Source organism: Haliotis rufescens, unplaced genomic scaffold, assembly GCF_023055435.1.
Source record: "Haliotis rufescens isolate VD_foot unplaced genomic scaffold, xgHalRufe1.0.p SCAF_1, whole genome shotgun sequence".
In the NCBI taxonomy this organism is placed as follows: Eukaryota; Metazoa; Mollusca; class Gastropoda; order Lepetellida; family Haliotidae; genus Haliotis; species Haliotis rufescens.
Window position 1 is genome coordinate 84,248,131 of NW_025963779.1, and position 23,807 is coordinate 84,271,937.

Consider the following 23,807-nt stretch of genomic DNA (forward strand, 5'->3'; position numbering starts at 1 on the left):
GTATTTACAATGAACTTAAGATGTAAATGAAGTATTTAAATAATGTGATAAACATAACTTTCATATTCATAAACAGTAGGATAAGACCTTGATATGGTGTATAATATGTGGTAGCAAAGATGTTTTGCGAACGCTTTAACCATCTCTGCACAGAACATAAGCAGGTTTCCTAAATACAAAGTACAGCTCAGAATTAGAGTGGAGAAATCCTAGTAAGGGCATTCATAATTTATGACCACTTAGCATGGTTTACATTAGTTGGAAATTCACTTTCTTAAACATATATCTTTTCAAACACATATTGCAACATACACATAACTCCATAGACTAACCCTTAGTCAATGAAAACATGTCTTTAAACTAATAAAAAAAACTCTGCTGTTTTCATAATCAAGCAAACTAGACTTGTTTAGTTTGATCTAGACTTGCCTAGGCTTTTAGTTTTAGTAAAAATAAATAAATTCCACAGTTATTTATAGGTCACAATACGATACATATCGTGCCATGCATACTTACATCAAATCGCATGGAAACTTCTTGCCTAGAAATATTTCAGAGCATGTTCACATGTTGGTAACGGTTATTTTTAGTAGTGAACTTGAAACCCTAATTACAACACATTTTGTGATATCTGACTTACAAAAATCCTTGGTGTCATTTTTCGAGTAGTAAGTAATTTCTTTTAGCAAGTGAATCGTCTTGTATCAATACCAAAAAAATTGTATCATGTTGCATCGCATGGAAACTCAGGATACACAGATGTATCGTGTCACCTCTATTGTTTGAATGACTTGACATGCTAGGTCTGCCAACTCCTTAAGCCAATGAGATACTGTACTTGTTAAAAGAAAGGGACAGGACGTTGACCGTTCTGAAGCCTTGTTTGCAAACAATATCCAATAACCCCTGAGCTTCACTTGGCTCAGCTTGCCTTGTTCCATGACAGGATGTTCTGCTCCAGGGACCATTAGACTTATCTGAACATTTCTCTTGTTTCCAAACAAATGCACTTACTCTGAAATAAGAACTGACAGGCTTAATGCAAGTCTTTCAGTGTGTTTTACTACTAGAACTGTGACAGTGAGGTGCATGGGAATATAGCATCATACATCAAAGTGACCGTATCGCTAGCTCTCCATCCCAAAGGGCTTCAATGGCAGCACGTGGATGAAAAATACATAAATGGAAACAGATTTTAATGGTTTAAGATATTTTCCCAAAGAAAGGTACCGTACATGTCCGCAGATAAGCCGAATTTTGAGGACCAGAAAAAAGATTCTGTAGAAAGGGGTCGGCTTATCCACGAGATACACTTTCATGATCACTTTTCAGATCGTGATCTGTCAGAAACATCGCCTGAATGACGGTCCGATAGATTACAACTTCCCGAAAGTTTGGAAGTTGCCACGACTAGAGCCATTATTGTTATAAATTATCAATAAAGTTATTATCATACACCAATGTTGTCATTATTAAAAAAATGTTATGCATGTTACTACTTCCGATAATGAGTTTTCAATTGAATGTTCAAAGTTTATCGTTCTTCATAAACTCCACAATCTTTACATGTAACAATATATGTAATCCACAGCTATAACATATAATCCACAGATGAAATCGCCAATAGCTATTACATACGTTTTGCAAAGTTCATAAATTGATAGTGAACAAGTATCTACTTTTATTGAAAGAGGCAAATAAACAACTGTAACTGCGAGTTATTCCGTTCGCCATTTGCAAAAACATGTGATCAGCTGTTTCCTGTGACGGCACAAACGGTGACCACTGTGATTGCTTCCTGTTGTTTAAAAAGCAACACGGTACACAAGGAAATGAGCACTGATAATAACGGGGCGATTGGTATTGTTATGTTGTTTACACAAACACTTTCAAGTTGTATATCTAAATGTGTAGACTCATCAAATGAAACAGATGAAAAACACACGAAAGGACTGTGTGAGAGGTGACGATGTGACAGAGGTAGGCTGGCTGGAAGGAACTGTGTAGGCGAACGATTGGCTTAATTAATTTGACCGACGCATATTCATATTGTACATGTTGTACCGGGCTTTGGTAATCCAGGCTTTGGTCAACACTCGCTTCTAATTCAATCAAGCTAGTAATTAGTATTTTGTAACTCATGCGTAAGAAAAAACACTTCAATTTGCCTCTATTAAAAAACATTACTGAAGCCAGTTTACTCGATGCAGGGCTTGCGTTATGGGCTTCGCTGTGTGGAGCTTAGGGCTGGGACAAGTCCAAATTTACTACCAAGGTACCCACCACCCTATTACCCGACCCTACCTGGGTACCCACTGTAGGTCTCAAGAGATACAAAATGTCCGATTGGGAATTTTCTTTTACCACAGCACTTGCAAAAGGTATTTAGATACATGTATTAAACGATCTGGTCATGCATGTTCTGAAGTTGACTTAGATATATCATTATTCAATCATATGAAAAATCAGAAGGAATGGGTGCATAGTCAGAAAGAAATGCGAACATTACTGACTTATAGTGTAACCATAGAGTTCTAGATAATTTTTGTCATTAAACTATATATCACATAACTAACCACGAGTCCGGGTAGTCCTGTGGGTACCCGGGTCCTACTCAGTACCCACCCGACCCGGGTACCCGAGTTACCCATCCCAGCCCTAGTGGAGCTCTATTGTTTTGTTCGAGAACTGAGTCGGGCATGTGTAGTCTCACTTTGAAAGTGATTTGCATGATTTGAAAACAGACACAACCATTGACGTACTGTCCCTTTTAGGACCACCGGATTCTTTCATATTACTACAGTTAATCTTTAATGCCAGTCTCACAATACAAACCATTAGGAATGTGTGTTAATTTGGAAAATCAGATGATTGATTTTCACACAATCAATCAGTGAACTGTTATATCATTTCAGTATTAGTGAATGTACCATTTAAACAATCTCTCACAATCCTTCTGTACTCTACGAAGGTCTAGAACTGAATCTTTTCTACTATGTACGACATAGCATGCTCATGATGAAGGGTAAATATTAGCAACATGAAAAGTAATAAACAACCTTCTTATTTTTATAGATTTCCTGCATCAATACTCAAAAGTATATCCTGTATCTTTTGGAGAAATATGAGTATTTCGTAAGTATTGTGATGCCTCAATATTACGACACCCCTCTTATAACCCCATCTTGGACTTGAAATACAACGTTTGTTTTTTGTTTAACGCCACACTCAGCAATTTTCCAGCTATATGAATGCGGTCTTTAAATAATGGAGTCTGGACCAGACAATCCAGTGATTGACATTATGAGCATCGATCCATGCAACTGGGACACGATGACATGCATCAACCAAGTCAGCGAGCCTGACAACCCGATTCTGTTAGTCACCTCTTACGACAAGCATAGTCGCTTTGTACGGCAAGCATGGGCTGCTGAAGACCTATTCTACCCCGGACCTTCACAATGGACTATTCTCTGATCAGCAGGCAGTCAGACACAACATTCAATATACCGTGCCTGTTCCAACAATTGATGCCTTCACAGAGAATACATGTTGATATCCGTCTGTTCGGCTCAGAAGCCCAAGCACAATCAAGCTCGTCCTGCAATACTATCCCCCTTCCCCAAGGGCCAGACTGATGGCCAGACCAGCCTCCCTGATATAGGCTTGGACACATCTCCACATGACTTGCATTTCATTACCCCCAACAACAGCTTAATCAGCTCAGCACATACATGCATCTAATGGTAATAGACCATCATGCAAAGTAAACCCTCATTAGAGAGGGTCAGCAACCCTCGTAAATGAGGGTCAGCAACAGTTTAGAATAGCTGGTGGCAACAGGTCAGTGGTAATGGTATTTGGGCGCTGAACGATTGCTGTTGGCAGGAGCTTAGGTTGGAGTAATGATAGCAATCATCTGTAGCCTACCCAACAAATCAGTAGAATAAACCTGGATTATGATATTGTGATTGAATTATCATCAATGGCTGCTTAACAATGCTCTACTCCTGAAGGGCAAACAATGTTAGCAAGCAATGGTTACAAGGGAATCTTAAGTGATCTAATAGCTGTTCCACTGAAAGTAGAAACATGGGATAAGTATAGCAGATTTAAAAACAGATTCTACTGAATGTGTATCTCATTGTGTATGTAAGTAATTAATCACAGATTCCATATCTAGGATCCTCAAAACATAACATACTCCATTAGGCCTTAACCATCTGCCATTTATATTCAACATTCTCGTTGTACATGAACAATAACATTTCTCAACCACAGCTTAGGGATTAGAGGTACTGACATAGAAACTAGTCCAGTAGTCCAGGAACAATCTTGGCAGACAAGTCATTTTATTCTCATATCTAGTTATTTCACATAACTACATGTCCAAAATGAGGTGTGGACTGGTTGGATATCACCAAACACAGGTGTCTCCCCTGGGATTACAGTTAGGGTTGTCTTGTGTCAGACTCCGAGATGACTGTTACAGTGTTCTGGGAACAAGCTGAAGACATGCTGACACTTATTAATACCCTTCATCCTCATCAAAGTTATCTGTATTGGGAGCGAGGTAAGCTACACCAACTTCATGCAGGACTAGAACTGGCACTATTCCCACCCATGATAGTCAGGGTAAGTTGCCAACATGCCCATATCACTAGTGACGATTGGAGGGTTTCCTGTACATGTGAAGTAGTGACTACAAGACTTTTAACTGTTATAATATGAGTATGCCTTCCACCCAAAGAAGAAATCCTATGGTACGAGGGTTGATTGATAAGTTCTAAGCCTCACAAAGACATCCTCCCAAGCCAAGTGAGTTAACTGACTATAAAAGTCCAGTTTCCACCCTTGCCGAACTAGGCTGGTATTACGGAGTTACGTTTTGGCATAACGAGTTTTGGCATAACGAGTCTATGCATAGTCCAATCACAATAGCGCAACGAAATCGAAATCGGGTTCGTAAACTGTCGTGTAGATTTCAGTCGATTGCAGGATTTGCAAATCATTTGCACCGTCAACAGATATTTTCCAAATCTTTTCATGTGCTTAATCAAGGTGCTCACGTGATTTGATGCACTTCGCGATGTAAGACCCGTTTTATCACAATATAGATCTTGATTATCGATCAGATCATCTTGACTGGGCACCGCCATGTAGTTTGAAGCAAATGCAAGTGATAAAAGAGGTGGTATGTGATTGGTCCATAGGAGAAGCATAGAAGGGACATAACTCATAATAGCCACTGGTGGCCCTACGATCGAGCCCTGCAATTCCAGCCTAGTTCGGCAAGGGTGGAAACTGGACTTTTAAAGTCAGTTAACTCTCTTGCCTCGGGAAGATTCACATAGAAGGAATTGCTAAATAGTGAAATCTTTCCTTGTGGACAATACATAATGCCATAGAGGTATATCCACAAAAAACAAGTCAGTAAAATAAGCAGGGATCTGTGACCTTTGGAAAATGGACAAACTTGAGGAGCATGCAGTATGTGTATTTATACTTTATAACATGATATGCATGATACATCCAGCCCCTTAAACCATGACAAAAAGCAGAGCATGTATAATAACAGATAAATTAATAAAGCAAACAAAACTTGATCTTTAAGTATCTTTTTATTTCGACCTAGTACCCAAGCTAATTGGTTAGAAAAGAATCTGTAATCCATAAAATATAAGAAGTATGGCTTTCTACACCCACTGATAAGACCCAAACCCAGGCTCAGTGCTGTAGAAATATTTAAAAAATATTTAAAACTTAGTTGCACATGCTCTTCTCTCTATATTCGTGTAACATGACACATGACATATGTTAAGCCATATATTTTTGTGGTAGTAACAGCTTGGAGGATGCCTGACTCATCAGACTGCTCATATCGACAGCAAATGGCTTTCTCCAAGACTGGCATGGATCTAAAAACTTAATCAAATATGATTTATTTACAATAATCTCAAGACAAACAATATATGTTCCAAGTGTATTGATCTAAACCAGTGCCCTGCCATCATGTATTATCATAACCTGAAGCAGCAACAACAACCCTCCCTGGCAACTGCTGATGCAGAAGTGAAATTGAAAGAAAACATCTTCCAGGATGACTTTAGGTTGAAGTCTTTAAGTCCAGGTCCTGCAGCCCAGATGTGTATGTGTCTCCGGATCAATGTAAATGTATCAGATGCACATGTTATATCACACCACATGATCTGTATGTGTTGTATGCTTAAGAAGCAAAGGAGGAGTGGGAGTTGTTTATCATACAATAAAACACTGCAGGGAGAATAAGCCATGAGGGGCACAGCACCAAGTGGTTTATTCTCACTGCAGTGTTTTATTGTACGATGAACAACGACCACGAGTCGTTTGTTTCCTATATGAGATATCAACATTATGTACAGCCTCTTTAAGGATGTTATTAAAATGTACAAGCTTTAAAAATATTTACCCATATTTTAATAATGATTACTCCCTCAATAGAATCTGTCTTTGGCAATGTCGGACAAGTACGGACACTCCCCTCTCAAAAATAACATCGTCCAATATACAACGTCACTAAGTCACGAGCGCATGTTCGAATCTCCAGAAATGAATCAAGAAAGAACAATGTTTCATCATGAAAAAAACAAACACATTTTGTTCTTCATTGTTCTTTGAGATTTATCGCATAACTATCATATATATGTATATATACAACTACAAATGGGTTAAATATGATGAAGATCTATGTGTGGACGTGGTCTGCCTGTTGTATTAGCAAAGTGACTACCAGGGAGATGTTCAACGTCATATAGCTGGAACATTGCTGAGTGCGGCGTGACACAACAAACAAACAAAAAACAAAAACAAACAGGTTAAGGACCACCCAATTCTTTCCTACTATAACAGCCTTTATAGTAACATGAAAGAATCAAGTGTTCCTTAACTTTATTTTAGTAGTATACAGTCAAGTCTAGTTAATCCGACAATCGGTTTTATCCGACACTAATGATGGGGACCAATTAAATTGTGCCAAGTCGACCAGTTAATCTGACAGTCTCACACTCCAACACACCTAATTTGCGACAAATTGCTGAATTACTCATTACCAGGCATTAATGTGACACAGTATTTAGTGCACTCTGTGGTCATCTGCCTGCAAGTACACAGCCCCGATTTTTATGCAAGACGAGTCAGCTAGTGACTGCATATTACAATGGCTGCACAGAAACTTGAAATTTGATCCTTTAAAAAAAACAAGACAGGGTTAATCACTAGTCTAGATTACCTCAATCTCACATGAATCAGTTCTAAGTTCTCACTACCGCTGAGGACACTTGTTTCATTATCTATCGTGTAGTTGTCTGATTTTCAATCCATAACGTTGGTACTACTTATTTTCATTTATCTGAAATACTTGTTAATCTGACATAATCATATGCAACCAACCATGTCGGATTAACAGGACTTGACTGTACATAAACTTATAAGGGATCCTTCATCCCTGACTTCCAAACACGTATTCTCCTATCTCATCCAAAGTGAACCTTGAATAAGTATTTCAGACAAGATGCAGTTTACACAAATTACTACCAATTGTATATTTACTTTCGGGTAAGATGGTAGAAACACATGATAAGAAGCCACCCAGCTTAAACAAGGTTTGGCATCATCTGAGGCCAGACTTGTAAGGTGGGGGTTTATGGACTTTTGGCCCCAAAATTCAGGCCGGTAGGTCAAACTTATTATTTCTTAAGTTCTAATTTCAAATATATTTTTATATTTCCTATAAATGTTTAGTAGGAAGGACACAAAAGTAGGAGCAGGAGGAATAGGGAAAAGTACAAATCAATAGTTTACTCCCTACTGTTACAGACACAAATCTTTCATGATTCGTTTTGAAGCATTTAAGATCAATTTTCAACAGGTATTGATAATAATAAATAAACAAACTACATGTATATTAATGGTCAGCAAAACTAAAACACATTGCATTTTATTAATTAATTTGGTGGATTGTAAACCCAGAATATAAAAAGTCTAACCTAAGCACGCTAACTACATGGACATCTGTTCTGAATAAGCTATGGAACCAAGTGATTACAGATGTAAAACATGTTCACAAATGCTGCTTTCACTTGAAATATGTAAGGCTACACTTTATTAATTTTATGTTTCTCATGGATTTATTCCACACAAGGTCGGTCGAAAATTTTTATAAATAAACAGCAATGTCAATTATTTATTTATATGAAAGTCATTCTGCCATAGAGTTAAAACTGCAGCTGGCTTCTTGAATCACTGATAGTGATGTAGACATGAAATTATTTATAACATATTTTATTGTTTAAGAAGGTCTATATTACCAAAAACACATTTTCATGTTTAATTTTTTCTGGACAGGCTTCCAAGAGTAGGTCACTTGAAGTACGTCAGTTGCACCCAACTCACCTTCCAACAGTACGTCACTTGTAACATAGCAGAAAACTGTGGCAAAAAGTCCCAGTGATGCAGGTCATACACATTGAACATTCTGGTAAAACCTAAAGTATCATGATGACAAACCAAGAATCATACTCAGGGTTAACGTGAGATACAAAGCAACAATCAGCAGATCCTGGCAGCTAAGGGACACCACTCTAACCTCAAGAAATCATCATGAACCTCAGTCAATCCTGATAATACTTTATCTTAAACTGAGCATAACATGTTGTGTTGCTATTTCCATCTGAACAAAACCTCTGTGGCTATTTCCACCTAAACAAAACCTCTGTCGCTATTTCCATCTAAACAAAACCTCTGTTGCTATTTCCATCTAAACAAAACCTCTGTCGCTATTTCCATCTGAACAAAACTTGTGTCGCTATTTCCATCTGAACAAAACCTCTGTCGCTTTTTCCATCTAAACAAAACCTGTGTCGCTATTTCCATCTTAACAAAACCTCTGTCGCTATTTCCATCTAAACAAAACCTCTGTTGCTATTTCCATCTAAACAAAACCTCTGTCGCTATTTCAATCTGAACAAAACTTGTCGCTATTTCCATCTGAACAAAAACCTTTGTCGCTATTTCCATCTGAACAAAACCTCTGTCGCTATTTCTATCTAAACAAAACCTGTGTCGCTATTTCCATCTAAACAAAACCTCTGTCGCTATTTCCATCTAAACAAAACCTCTGTTGCTATTTCCATCTAAACAAAACCTCTGTCGCTATTTCCATCTGAACAAAACTTGTCGCTATTTCCATCTGAACAAAACCTTTGTCGCTATTTCCATCTAAACAAAACCTGTGTCGCTATTTCCATGTAAACAAAACCTGTGTTGCTTTTTCCATGTGAACAAAACCTGTGTTGCTATTTCCATCTAAACAAAACCTGTGAACGCTATTTCAATCTGAACAAAACCTGTGTCACTATTTTCATCTGAACAAAACCTGTGTCGCTATTTCCATCTGAACAAAACGTGTCGCTATTTCCCTCTGAACAAAACATATGGCATCCCCATTCCATCTGAATAACTTTTTAATATTGTTGCTATCACAAGCTGCCAATCAAAAACAACCAATGTGAATGCAAACCAGGCCAAGGTTGCTACAAACCATGTTAATAATTTAATAACGTCACCACGCAAGGAAGTAATTACATTTCAAAGTGGGGAAATGGCAAAAGATAAAGTAATATTCCAAGTCAGTAGTTGTCTGACCACATCATGATTCACTCAGCCTCACTTTCATGTACATTGTATCAAGACGTATCAGAACATAATCACAGTTAGCACTTGGCGTTGCAGCTCATAAACCCTGTCAAGCAATGAGGTTGAAGCAGGGACCACTCCAGGGTCTTGTTCCTAAAAGGTCTCTGTCTGGACTCGGGTGAAGATGACTTATTGGATGAGATATAACTAGCTGATCAATTCTAATCATGCTTATCAAAATAGCCAGCCTGACCAACTTGCATATACACTTGTCTACTCAGAAGGAGGTCAAGGTCATGGCCATCCAGAGAAAGGATGTCCATTGGTATGAAAGATATTCAATGATGAATATTAAATGTTTTGTGTCCAGACAAGAAAAAGGTGACTTTGTGTTACATTGACAAGAAAATATCTGGAAATATTCTACCATGCCATACCATGCAAATATATGGAAATATTCTACCATGCCATACCATCCCATGCCATGCAAATATATGGACATATTCTACCATGCCATGATTCGCATGGTTCGTGAGTTCAATCGTTCATGAGTGAGTGAAACACAGCTTTAGTGACATCATAGGCATCAAAGTGACATACATTTGTCATATATAAAAAAAGGACCGCCCCCGAGGTCTTGTGGAAGAGCGTCCGCCCGGAGAGCGGAAGGTCCAGGGTTCGATCCCGGGCCGCGTCATACAAAAAGACGTTAAAAGATTGTACTTGTTGTTACCCTGTCTGGCGCTCGGCATTAAGGGGCTAAAACAAGGACTGGTCGGCTCGGAGTCAGTATACTGTGTCTGAGTGGGGTATTCATGTTAAACTGCGGCATGGTATCTCAGTGAGCTAGCACTATAAATCGGCATCAGTCCGGACTAGTACAAGCAGCCACACATACACGTGCATGCACTTCGCTATAAAAGTGCAATAATCTTGGACACGACGTTAAACCCAATTTCACCTCACCTCATATAAAAAACAAACTGAAATTATTCAAAATCTGTGTCATACCTATTTCAAAAGAACGTGCACACATTTTCCCTATGTAACAATGGTAACCAGGCACTAGAGTCATCTTCAATGAAGAGGAATGGGACAATGTGAAATAGTTAACAAAACACATTGTTCTTTGTCGCCATGGCGAAACAGAACAAACAACACTTTCATGTTATAAGATTGTGATTTCTACACATGAATAACATCAATAAATATGCTATGTCAACAAAGATAAAACGTTTGTCAAGCATGCTAAGTTCTGTTGCTGTTGGCTGCATCTGTTTATGTGTGACAACACCACAGAATCATCCAGCTAGACTTGCTGCATTGCGAACATTGCTAAATATATGATCAAGGAACGGGTTTGTGAATCCCATGACTGCTATCTAATCCTAAACACAGTCAAGTCCCGTTAATTCGGCACCGTTGGTTACATATGATTATGTCGGATTAACGAGTATGTCGGATAAACAAAATTAAGTAGTATCAACGTTCGTGATTGAAAATCGGACAACTTCAAGATAGGTAACGATACAAACACGTAATAAAAAATGAAATATTCATATTGTTATATTACATAATGTTAGCGGAATATATTTTCTGATCATGCAACCGCTAAAGCTTAGCACAAAACTGTTACAGACTGTATGACTTATTCAAAATACTTTAAAAAGGATAGTCGCCAGTTTGAATCTGGTACCGCAAAGCTAAGAAAGCTGCTTTCTTAGTGGCTAACGTTGACTTCCTGTTAGTCATTTTATCATTTGTTTATTAGTTGGTCATAGTTCGCGAAAGGTTGTTCTTATGTGACCTGTAATGGGATGTCCTTGGCGATTGCGAGAACTTGTATCTGATTTTAATAAGATTGAGGTAATCTAAGCATGTGATTAATCCTGTTTTATTTAAAGCATTAATTGTTTATTGTTAAACAAGTTTATCTCTGTAACCATTGTAATATGCTGCTACCAGCCGACTCATCTCGCATCAAAACACGGGCTGTGTACTTGCGGATAGATGACCAGTACGCTGATCACTGTGTCGGACTCAAGAGTGATTTCGGTAATTCATTGCAAATGAGGTGTGTCGGTGTCGGAGTGCGAAACTGTCGGATTATTAGGTCTAAACAGCACAGATTCAATCATTTCCCATTGTTAGTGTCAGATAAAGCCGACTGTCAGATTAATGAGTGTAGGATTAACGAGACTTGACTGTATCCACATTTCCAATCACTCTATGACAAGTGACAGTCTAATAATTAACAGTGCTCCACGAAATAATGATACCTTTGTATGACATGTTACTGTAACCAAGGCTTGATCTACTATTGTTTGACATGTTTGATCCAGTGAGTGAGTGAGTGAGTGAGTTAGGTTTAAAGCTGCTTTTAACAGTATTCCAGTTATATTACGGCGTGTCAGCTTAATGTGGGAGGACAAACCTTGAAACATAATCGGGGTGAACCAGGATTCGAACCCACAATCATAGGTTTCTGGCGTGCCCAAGGGATGCAACTCTGCACAGCGAATCATGGCGCCTAAGACGATTGGGCCACCCGTGCCCCCTGTTTGAGTGATGTCTGTTTACCAGACAAGCCCTATCTGTTTACTGTTTGTTTGTTTGTTTGTTTGTTTGTTTAAAGCCGCACTCAGCAATATTCCAACTATGTGACGGTGGTCTGTAAATAATCGAGTCTGGACTAGAGATTCTAGTGATTGACATCATGAGCATCGATCCACGCAATTGGGATACAATGACATGCATCAACCAAGACAGTGAGCCTGACCACCCGATCCCGTTAGTTGCCTCTTACGACAAGCATACTCGCCTCTAACGGCAAGTGTGGATTGCTGAAGACCTATTCTACCCCTGACCATCACAGGTCAATCTGTTTAGGGGTCTCACTTTTCATGACAAAACGAGCACATATGGCAGAATGTACTTTGATGGTCCCTATATTTATTTACGGAGAGTGTTACAGACAATTTTTTGCAGATGATCATATATTGTTTAACTGGTATGTATAAGACCTGTGTTTGGGCTCCAAGAGTCTTACCACCTGCACATCACAATGCTTGATACCTTTGAAAAGTTTATAACATATCAATGTCCGATTAGCCTTGCTCCAAGGCTGTACTGAAAGAAAAGTCCATGGATGTGTAGTAATTCTATCCTCCTAAGAGGGAAGTCTAGATATGTGGACTCCAGTCTCTTATAGGGACAACTTATTTTTATCATTTACATAATCTAGAACTTATGATTGGAACTAATAATTATTGCCTTAGACTCATGGAAGTCTATGTTTGATGTACAGTACCAAACACAGCATCCCTAACAGTAGCTTTCTAACTAAACCATGGAGTTTAAAGAAATATTTCTAACCAAGCCAACCCTTCAGCCTACATACATGAACATGATGAAGGACAAACTGCACTTAACACAACAGCCCCCCAATAGGGCACACTGCTGTAAGAATATGGAGCTATATTACACCAGCTGTCTACATAATAAATACCTACGTACAAGTTACTGATTTCACTCACTGACGTTATTGGCAATGTTATCATCAACAAGTTGGGCAAGGCGTATTGACAGAAATGCACTTACACAAGAGAGCCTGCAGTCCATGTTTCAGCTGCCTGTGCCTGTATCTGAATGTACGTATAGAAGCCGACACCTCCCTATCAGACATCTGTCACCGTGTTCGTATCCACTATTGATCGCACACATGTGGAAGGTGAAATTATTTACATCACCATACCCACCAGCGTGTTTGACCCCAAACACACGGTAGTCATATCAATATCATAGTCATAATTAATATATATTCTTCATTTCAAACACTCAAGACGAATAGGACTATTCTCTGAAAACACAAAGATGAGATGAATCATCCATCATTTATTCTGCACTTTGTTGCAATTCTGTTGACTTTTGTAATATGTTTAAAAATATACTTGTAACATAAGGGAAATATTACTTCTCATATAATCAAGAGAATATGATACCTGAAAACTCATTTACTTCTAAAGCCATCAACATGTAATATTTCGAATTATGCTGTCATAATACACACATGACAATCCCTTCAGAATGTGTGCTGTACAGGGGTAAAGTCAGAATGGTCTTTTCCTTACCATGTTGACAGGCAGCATATCCACTGCTTATGCCTCAGTCACATTTGCTCTACGGCTAGGATATCCCCCGGACATCGAGAGATACCTGCGGCAGCCACAGAGGATCTGCGGTGGCCTCAGGGTCGCCCTAGGGTGTCTTCCTATCTTTTACAGGCCTTGGGGTCGCCATGGGACTATAGCGCGGAGTTATAACTTTTTTAATTTCTAGGTTCGCCGTAGCAATTAGACACGCCGTAGCCGTATGAATTGACTTTTGCGGACCCCAAAACAATTGCGGGGGCATGGTGCAAAACATGGTGAAATATCTGTTGTGGCATTACTTGTGAAATGTCTGATGTGTGTGGCAAACCCCTCCTAATATATCCTATAGTATACTTTAGGTGTGTCGTGGTAGTGTCAGTCTGGCTGCACGGTCACCGTATGTTCCCCCTGCGCTCCCCTTGTGGGCGCCCTACACCTACCTTGCGTCTACCATGCGTCTGCCTTGGTATTCGACAAAAACCTACAGCCACCGCAGGGACGCCCTAAGGCGACCGCTTGTCATCACTTCAAAGGCCGTACGGCAGCCGCAATTTTTCTGTCTCCACAAGTTCAAAATACGCTGTGCTGCTTCCCTAACAAATGTGACTGTTACAGTATGTGATCATGGGAATGCTGCAACAGCCCTATAATTGCTATTGGCCTTAGATATTTTAGACCCTACGGCCGCCGAGGCAAATGTGGCATTACCAAGACATTTTTAGTTATCTCAGCTGTAATTCAACCCTTTCAGCCTGGGCAAAATTGTCATTTCTAAAACAAAAATCAGATTTGTGTTCCTTCAAATACTACTAGCCCATGTTTAAGCAAACTACTGTGGCATGACATTTAGTACTTCTTAGTTCACAAATTATTTATGAAAATTCTGTTCAGTAGGTGGAGAAAAAAGAAAACATTTCATAGCATTTCTTTTTCAAAATGTTATCTGAATGTGTTGAAATATGCACAGTGTTATCTCAGCATTGAACAGATTATCTTGCACATTAACCTGATGCATGCACAAGTTTACACTGTGCAAAACCAATAAATATTTGTGTCGCCGAATCACAGTGAATCTGGTATCAACTAGAGCTGAGCATCGCATGGTATCTTGCAATACAATTCGTATCACGATAGAGACTAATGATACTACTGGTATCACAATACACCACATAGTAAGAAATGAGTGGGTGAGTGAGTATGGTTTTACGCAGGTTTTAGCAATATTCCAGCAATATCACAGCGGGGGACACCAGAAATGGGCTTCACATATTGTGATACCCGGGTCTCCTGCGTGACGAGCGAACGCTTTAACCACTAGGCTACCCGACCGCCCAAGTAAGAAATGGTGAAATCACTGAAATACAGCTCTAAAACCTCTCTATTCATACAAGTATTTATTGTTATTTCAAAAGCCTTAACAAAGAAAACCACAAGAACAAAACAGTTTTAAATGAAGGGATGGATACTAAATGTCGGCGTGTCCTCAGCTTCCACGTCTGTCGCGCTTACAGGTGGGCAAAGCCACTTCTGCCATTATAGGAGGTAACTCAAATAGTTCCTGTTCTTTTTATAGCTTTTCGTGATCTCACAAACTGACGATTCAAGTATCGTGTGTACCTAAGTGTTGATGATATTGCAGGTATCGGTGAATCATTACAGCCCTAGTATCCACAGCGGCAGATCCTGGCACAGTAAAGAAATGCAACTCAGTACATAACATTACATACTACAGAGTGAGTGAGTATGGTTTTACGCAGCTTTTAGCAATATTCCAGCAATATCATGGTGGGGGACACCAGAAATAGGCTTCACACATTGTACCCATGTTGGGAATTGAACCCGGGTCTTCAGCTTGACGAGCGAACGCTTTAACCACTAGGCTAACACTTACTTAGTAAGTATACCTTCACAGCACATCAGATTCCACAGCCTACATCGTGTTACTGTTGGTATCATACAGCACGTACATGATATTGACCTACACACAGTCATCACCTTATCGCATCTGTACAACACTGAATGGCCCTGACCGATGTAGATGACGTCAGCCTACCAAGGGAATCAATCCTAGATGATTGTGTTTTGGAAATGTTTGATGGCCCATGAAATACTGGCGTTGTGGCAACATATATTGCTTCCTGTTCTCTTTACAAGCTTAAATAGCTTATTCATCAATAATATTATTTACAAGCATTGTGTCAAAACACCACTTAACCAAATCACAGGAGACGAACCAGTGAATGTTACTGAGGAACGATAGACCATAACAACATTGACTATGGAAGGAAATCAAACACCAACACATCAATAGTGCTTTAAGTGAAACAAACCCCACTGTAAGAATTATTTCTGCCACATGGAATAATGATCATGATAAGTCAAATTCAGACTTATCATAAAAAAAACAATGTCATTTCTTTCAGGCTTTTAAAATGTGATTAGTCTGTTCTATACCTCCATCCACATGTTCGATTATTAGTGTTCTTGCACTACGAGAACATCCATTGGTCTACAATGAAAGAATTGCCACAATCTCATTAAAATCAGATCTTAGTTTTCGCTACCGCTAAACAAAGATCTGAGGACATCCCATTACGAGTCACGTCAGAACGACCTTTCGTTAATTTGATTGACAAGAAATCGACATTAGCCAATCAGAAGGCAGCTTTCTCGAGCTTTATGACACTAGTTTCAAACTGGCGACTACTTTCGAAACATATTTTGACATATTCTCGATTAAAAATGTTAACACTGATAAGAAGAACATTCTGGAATGGCTTATACATGGCCTAGATTGTATGGATATACTCCTAAAACCTGTAACTGTCATTCGGAATACCCCGTGTTAAATATTTCGTGGTTGCATGATCAGAAAACACATTCCGACTGTCACTTTCACGATCTGGTAAGCGACAGTCTGATTGGTTTGATGAAAGGTCGTTCTTACGTGACCCGTAATGGGATGTCCTCAGATCTTTGTTTAGCGATAGAGAGAACTAAGATCTGATTTTAATGAGATTGGAATTGCCATGAAGCTTGTTCATCATGTTCATGTTCATGGATAACTACTTATTTATATCAAGTTGCTTGAAAATGCTGCATCAAATACACCCTGACAGAGTGGGTCCTCATTTAGGGTTTTCACTGTTCTGAAATGTCTGTTGTGGTCTATAGACATGAGTCTGAGTCAGTGAGTGAGTATAGTTTTACACCACCTTAGGCAACATTCCAGCAATATCACAGCAGGGGACACCAGAATTGGGCTTCACACATTGTATCCATATGGGGAATCGAACCCGGGTCTTCAGTGAGACGAGAGAACGCTTTAACCACAAGGCTACCCCATCGCCCCTGATTGGACAGAACCAACACACATCCTTCTTCATGCTCACTGTGTATGCTTCACTGACTGTGTGCATCGTCATGATAATGCAATGCAGGATATGCTAAGATATCCTGTTTATCTTGTGCGTGTAACATCAGTCAGACTGCAGCCAGATAGTCTACATGAATACATAAGAACACAGACCCAGCCATGTTAGCTCACACTGGCAATATGTGGAATTCAAACTTTCGTGAGCACGAAATTTATGAGGTCAGAAATTATATATTTCAACTTTTATGAGAATACCACATATTTTTCAAAAGAAACAAATAAATTAATCATAAGACTGAAAACATGTTGGGTTTTTTGTGAACCATTAATTGATTTTCTTAGGAAATTAACCACAAACCATCCCTCATAACATTGTTTTTTAATATTTTCTCCTGCTTTTTTGCCTATAGTCATAACTGACCAAAATATCTGCAAAACATAAAACAAGTTGTTTCTTCGCGAAAGCCATTTCAAAAAACATCCTAGGTTCTGGCAGCAGAGTTCTGATTCCAAATAGCTGCAAGGTAGACGACGAGAACTTTTTGGGTGGCAACATAGCCATGAACAAGGTGAATGAATGTCGTTTTATTATATATTGCCTGTCCAAGCAAATATGGCGACAATCAATTAAACACCACTTTGTTGACAAACACAAACTTAATAAAGAATATGAATAAAATAGAGCATGAAAACCCTGATTACACAGAGGCAAAATAAACAAGGAATATATAACAAGTCAAAGTAGTTTCTCCTGAAGAAACTGAATCCTCCACAAGCATGACAAGGCAATGAGATTCATGTCAGTACATATGGTACAGTTCAGTGTGAGTGAGTTTGATTTTACGCCGCTTTTAGCAATATTCCAGCAATATCACGGCGGGGGGACACCAGAAATGGGCTTCACAAATTGTACCCATGTCGGGAATCGAACCTGGGTCTTCAGCGTGACGAGCCAACGCTTTAACCACTGGGCTACCCGAATGCCCCTGGTACAGTTCAAGAAGTTTCAAACTTTTAACGTAACCTACTTCAGCTTTAACCATATTCCAGTGTTCCCGTTTACCGGTAATTACCATTTTGTTACCGGTACAATTAAGCTTGCACCGGCAATTCATGTGACTACCAGTCCCTGTGGACCGGAAAAAGTACCTTATAAATATTAAATCAGTGATATTCATATAACTATATTTTTCATGTCTATTTTTCAGTGCAAGGAAATAACATTTTGCTTTGCTTTGAGGTTAAATATATACTTATAGTGATTTAGTCTCGAAACAAAAGAGAAAAATTGTGACTGAACTAACTTAGTTACTTCAGAGATGAGTCATTGCATTGAACATGTTGTTGAAAGAATTAAAACCGGGCAATTTTTTCATTCATTTATTAATTTGTTGAAAGTTGGGACTGACAGAACTTAGGTGGGACTGGTAATTTTTAGAGATGCCAGTCCTCATGGACTGGCAGTTTCAAACGCCAGCAGGAACACTGTATTCATATAATGAGCTCATCTTAATTATTATACATACCAGACTTACTTATCTTCACATCATAATCACGAAAGTGAAAAAACTTTGCTCCAAGTCCAAATAATGCACAACCTCAGCAAGCTAAAGCTATTGGACATTTTTTCATCAAATAAATAGTTTCACAAACAAAACACAAAATGGTTTTTCCCTGACACAGAAAACCTGTCTATTTGAATGCAATCTAAGTAGGAAATGCACAACATAACTTCCCCATTGCGTCACTTGTGATGCAGATAATTCAGTCTTATCAAAATCAATAACTTTATTGCATTATACTGTCGAATATTAAAATCTGAAAAGAATATATTCCCTTGACCAATATCAACGTTGTTTAATGCAGGAAACCCCAATGTCTAAAAACAGAAAAGTCTAACTGGAAAGCTATCAGTGGCTGCCAGTGTATTTGCTACAGTAACAGAGGCATTCATATTCATATATCGTCAGTCTGAATATCTACATCACATGGAATTCCCACATCTAGCCGATCAAGATAAACTATGCCACAAACTTTCGAGACCAATGATATCCAGCATAAAGCTGACATACAAAATCCAAGTATCGCTTCCCGTTTATTCATTATTAATTTTTAGAAGTTTTCCATGACATAATATTACACTGACAAAACCTATTTCTCATTTTCAACCTAAACAGAGGGTAGGTAGTAGAGGGGTAACGATACAGTGGGGTCGCCATATGATACGCAGCCGATACTTATGGGTGGGATATGATTCGTATCCAGATACAGTATATTGATTTCTAAGTTAATCATGTTAATATTCTTTCCTTCTGCAGGTGAATCACATCACTGAATGAAGACTTGACAACTACTCTCAAACTCTTTATGTTTCTATTACAAAGATGTTGAGGACATCACCAAAGCCTATCACTGATTTACTGTTCAATAACTGATATTATAGCTAAAATGGATAGAATTATCATAAAAACGCCCGCATGTTATCAGAAATGAGCGGGCCACTGTAACTTGATAATGCCCTCATATTACTTGACGACGGGCCATTTTCACGCCCGTTGTTAGGTGACGTCATAGGATAGGGATAGGTGACGTAACGTTCAATAGTGACGTCATCTGGTTTGTTCTACGACGTTTCCATATTTGTAAAAGTGGGTCAGTGACATTCGTGTTGATTGCAGTAAATGTTTCAAAATCGACATTGTTGTTTCTTTTTATTTGATTACAAATTCCATCCATTTTAGCTATAATAACGGTAACGATATTTTTCAGGGCATTATCATTTGCAGAAGCCCTCTGTCTTTTCAACTGCCCTCCTTCGTCGGGCAGTTAATGGAAGACCTCGGGCTTCTGCAAATGATAATGCCCTGAAAAATAGCGTTACCCATATATTAAAAACTAATCTGTTATTATTCACATGATTTTACACTACAACTTGTAATGTAATGCATAGTCCTGCACCATGACCATGGAATATATTTATTTTATGAAAAAACATAATCTAGAAATGCATACAAAAGCAAGTCTAGCCAGCTCAAGCTAGCTCTATTCCACATTCTGAAATCAGCATAGGGAATTTTATTTTTATTTTTAGAGTCAAGAAGGATATTGTGTAATATAAGATTTCAGAGACTTAATGTTAGTCTATGTAATGCACTATATGTATCAATGTATTGTGCCGTGGGCCTCATATCAGGATACAAAACTGTATCACAGTATCATTACACCACTAGAAGATAAACATCTAAAATAGCAGGGTTAGAAACTAACAGTTTTTGTCCACTAGTCCTTACAATGATAGCATATAGCAAAACCCTTAAAATGGGCCAATTTCTACTAGCCCTTAGGATACCTTTACTATTGGGCAGTTTGGTAAGGACTACAGGACTAGTGCCAATTTCTCACGCTGAATAGAATTTAAAAGCAGGATGTATTCTGAAATCAATTAATATTTTGCAAAAATGACCCCCTACAAAAGGCCTATGACTCCCTGCAGCCCAGTTAGGGAGTCATAATTACCCGCAAACCCTACTACAAAGATTTCTCACTAAAGTTCAATAAGGTGAGGTGAAATGGGGTTTAATGTCGCCTATTGCACGTGTAGCTGTTTGAACTGGTTCGGACTAATGCTGATTTTATGGTGCCAGCCCACTAACATACCATTTCACAGTTTAACATGAATACCCCACTCAGACACAGTATACTGACTCTGAGCCCACCAGTCCTTGTTTTAGCCCCTTAATGCCGGGCACCAGGCTGGATAACAACAGATACCATATTTTAACATCTTTTGGAATGACACGTCCAGGGATCGAACCCGGACCTTCTGGTCCACCACTATACCGTGGAGGCGGTCTAAAGTTTAATAAATAAACAAGTAATTATGTCAAGCAAACTGATCATATTTACATGATTTAATTATCCATCACAAAAACATTGTCAACACAGAAATTATAAGCTGAGTGTGTTTTCGTATCGTAAATATTATATATACAATATTATATGTACAAGGAATAGGAGATAAATCATGTATATTTTTGTATTCCTAATAGGGAGTATGATATTTACTGTACGGAAATACACGAAGGTAAGAATTTCTTTATCATACAATGCCATATATAAATAATTGAAGATTACTCCATATTTTCACTCACTTAAGCATGTTAAGTAGCTTTGAATACAACCCCTGAGTAAAAAAACCCAATTATTAGATAGTGCCAAATGATCTTCAAATGTTTACATTGATCTTCGCACATCAGGAAATCTATATCTAAACCAGGGATCAAGTTAATGAACTTGATTTAACTCGCACAATGTGTGTAGACATGAAAACCAAGTTGCACCCGACAAAACCAGGTTGCACCCTGGTCCCATACATTTATCAAAGTTGAAACATAGACTGGACTGCTGCCAGCATCACATGAATTAATGATGCATAACTGTAAAAGGTAATAGGAACATGCGCAAACAATTTGTGAAGTACAAACAGTTTGATGGCATCAAGCCCAAGAAGGTATGACAAATTACAGGGATTATATATATATTAGTGATGTAGTATGTTAAATAACTTTTAGGGGCATTGAGTGTGTTCAAATATTGATTTGAAGTGTGGACAAGTATGGGTTACAAATTTTCAGTCAAGCATTTGGTGCATGCAGTCATTATCATAAAGTTACATTTTTTAATAATAGGTTGCAGTGGTACATGTTTTTATAGGTAAATTGGACCTGTACAAATTTTGGAACATTAGGCAATAGTCATTTGAGCAAGTAGGCATCAGATCTGGTTTATTGCATCAATAACATTATCCATTATATGATAACTAGAGTTGTGATCATGGTAATAGGCCATGTTGAATCGGATAAAGTATCTGATCACTTTTCTCTTTAGCAAGCTGTTTAAACAAACACTGTTTACAGATGTAGATAAATGGTTGTTTCATTGATAACTTGATCAATAATCAAACAATTACCAAAATCATTACACACCACCTCAATCAAATAACTGAGTTCATCGGAGTATTATTAAAAAAAAACTCAATTATTTCGTCAGAGGTCATACATGACATCTCATCTCTAACATGATCCTTCTGTACACGTCGTCTATGTCATCTCTAAGAGAAGTGGGAGTCATGGTGATTTAAAACAATATATTTGTTGTTGCCAAAATGTCAACACGACAGACTTGTTGAGATCTGTTACCCCAACAGACGCTAGCCTCACTAAATTGTGATGGTAGATTACAGTATATTCAACACGTTGCTTGGACACGAGTTAGTTAACACCTTCAAACATTCCGTTAGAGCAGAACCTTCTCGTTGCCAGCTCGTCAGATAAACACCAAACGTGACAATATACAATCACAAACGCGGATGTCACGAACCCCGATCACGATCACCACTGATCGACCAGGTTGATGAAAACACCTGTTAGACGTGTGATAAATAAACACAATATTTACAATATTCCCATCACATAGAATGAAACAAGTACACGTGGTTATAAATTGTCAAAATGCTAAAATATGATATTTAATCATTATTTTACTCACAGAAAAGTACTATCCTATATGTCCCACACACGAAAACGTAGCATGTCGCCATCTTTGTATGCAAATCAACACGGAAATGATGAGGACGCCTCCAGAGGGACCGATCATTGTTTGTATAGAAACGGCACAAAAAAAACCGTTGATTTAAAATAAAGATAAAATGAAAACTTCTGTTGTGGCTGTTTCTAATATATAAACAAGCAGTGATAAAATTGTGCACTTAAACACGATACATATTCAAAAGAATTGTTTATTCAAATGTAAGATCAATTCCAAAATGCAAACGGTCCCCGATAAAAGCAAAAGGTAGATGTGGAAACGTGTAAACATTTTAAGCTTTGTACTATTTAAGGCCCTTTAAAGGCTTTAACATCGTAAACGTTACCTTCCTCATCCTTATCATATGTTTACCACTTAGTTATTGATATTTAACTAACAAATTAGCCTTTTCCAACGTCTCACCTGATATTTGCATTAATCGATCTGCAAGTTATACATTTCAGTCATTCGAATATTTCAAAGGAAGAGATCAAATCTACAAGAAAGACTTGTTTTATTTTTTTATTTACAGTAGATTTATATACAATTACCAAAATTAAATGAATATATCGGATTTAAAATACTATCATTTATAAAGGAAATCTATACCCATTTATGTTAAGACGTTTTTTTGGGGGGGGAAAGGTTGAAAAAATTAAAGGTATGTAAATAAATTAATAGTCCATTCAGGTGGATTGTCTCTAGTCACCACTTCGTTGTCTTGTCCTGTTGAGTGTTGGCCAACCTGTCACAAGACACGTACACACCCATGTAACAAATTGGCTGGAAATTTTACGAGCGCTTCCGATGTTGTCTATTTCACACTCATATGTGTGAGTAACCAAAATTAACTCTCTCTCTCTCTCTCTCTCTCTCTCTCTCTCTCTCTCTCTCTCTCTCTCTCTCTCTCTCTCGCTCGCTCTCTCTCTCTCTCTCTCTCTCTCTCTCTCTCTCTCTCATGTACAGGTGTTAGTCACCCAATGACATTTACTGTTATGACATGTTCCGTGTCCTGAGCCCAA

At 38.3% G+C, this 23,807-nt stretch overlaps 1 protein-coding gene across 6 annotated transcripts in view; it reads right to left on the minus strand.

The window, feature by feature from the left end:
- The window catches only part of LOC124136961 (phospholipid-transporting ATPase ID-like), a 132,276-nt gene extending 109,444 nt beyond the window's left edge, over positions 1 to 22,832 (minus strand). For all 6 annotated transcript variants that reach the window (XR_007222896.1, XR_007222895.1, XR_007222898.1 and 3 more), the window contains exon 1: positions 22,747 to 22,832. The gene's annotated coding sequence lies outside the window, so the exon portion shown is untranslated. The remainder of the gene's footprint in view (positions 1 to 22,746) is intronic.
- Positions 22,833 to 23,807: the final 975 nt, after the last annotated feature.